The sequence below is a fragment of the Helobdella robusta genome (assembly GCF_000326865.2).
Source record: "Helobdella robusta unplaced genomic scaffold HELROscaffold_78, whole genome shotgun sequence".
NCBI classification, from domain to species: domain Eukaryota; kingdom Metazoa; phylum Annelida; class Clitellata; order Rhynchobdellida; family Glossiphoniidae; genus Helobdella; species Helobdella robusta.
This window is the reverse complement of record NW_008705446.1, coordinates 252,551-254,013: the sequence shown is the minus strand read 5'-3', so window position 1 is coordinate 254,013 and position 1,463 is coordinate 252,551.

The following is a 1,463-nucleotide window of genomic DNA, read 5'->3' as shown; positions in this document are numbered from 1 at the left end:
GTCCGAACGACAGACAGAGGAGTTAAAACAGATCAAGGACCAGCTAAAACACGTAAAATTGGAAGTGGCAGAACAGATTGAAGAACAGTCAACAAGAATAGAAATGATCGAACAGAAACTTGATCGTCAGACCGTTGAGGTAGATCACAAGATAGACAAATTGAAGCGAGAATTGGAGCAATCCAAAAAAATGGCCATGCCGTTAGATCACGCATCTGGAAGAACTTTGAAGGTACCAGCATTTGACGGAGAGATGTCCTGGAACGTTTATAAAACCCAGTTCGAAGCAGCGGCAACTAGTAACTGTTGGAACGGAAAAGAACGAGCAACAGCATTGATACTGGCCCTGCGAGGTTCAGCAGCAGAGGTTCTTCAGACGATTCCGGCGGAGAACCACTTCAACTATGAAGTTCTGGTTAGCGCGTTGGATTTACGTTATGGTGAAGAACACATGAAGCAGATTTATCGGTCTCAACTTAGAAACAGAACGCAACGATCTGGTGAATCCATTCAGCAGCTGGCACAAGATATCGAACGGTTGACATTGCTGTCGTATCCAACATCAGACCCCGAGCACAGAGACGAAACTGCCCTGGATACGTTTATCAAAGCCCTTCGTGATTCGGAACTCAAGCAATCCCTTCTCTTGTCAGATAAACGAAAACTCAAGGATGCCGTTGCGCACAGTCTCACTTTTGAATCGGCAAAGCAAGCATCAAAAAGTGACGTACGTCTACGCCAAGTACATGAAGAATGCTTTTGCCAGAAGGTGATTGTGAAACGCGAACCCCAACAGCATGGTGTACCCCAATGCTGGATTTGTGGCGAAAAAGGCCATCTACGTCGTGATTGTAAACACCGCCTAAAAGATAACTACTGCCGAAATTGCGCGACAAGATGGCGCAAAAGAAGAGAAGATGATCCCGTATCACGATCAGCCCCTTCTAACGAAGGGGCGGAAAACTAATAAGAGCCAACTTTGTGGGGCAGAGGTTGGCTAGTAGAATTGACGCCCCCAGTACCGTAATTAACGTTTCCAGACTACATCGAAATCGAAACGACTTATGGCTGAACGGAAAAGTTGATCAACGAGAATGCGTAATTACAGTCGACACCGGAGCAACAAAATCGATTTTAAGATCTGATTTGGTACCCAATCTGAAGAAAGAGACTTCTAACAAATACATCCTTCGAACAGCTACCGGAGGAACAGCACCAGTCTACGGAAAGATTCTCCGTACTGTTCAGCTAGGCGACTTGTTATTCGAAGGTTCATTCTTAGTCGCGGATATCATCGACGAATGCATAATAGGTGTCGACTTTCTGACAAAATATGGGTTCAAAATTGACTTAGAAAAACGCATTCTTAGATGGAGAAATACAGAAGTGATAATGGGGGATAGCGACGAAAAATGCATTCGAGTAACAGTCGATTGTGACCTGGAACTACCTCAATCATCTGA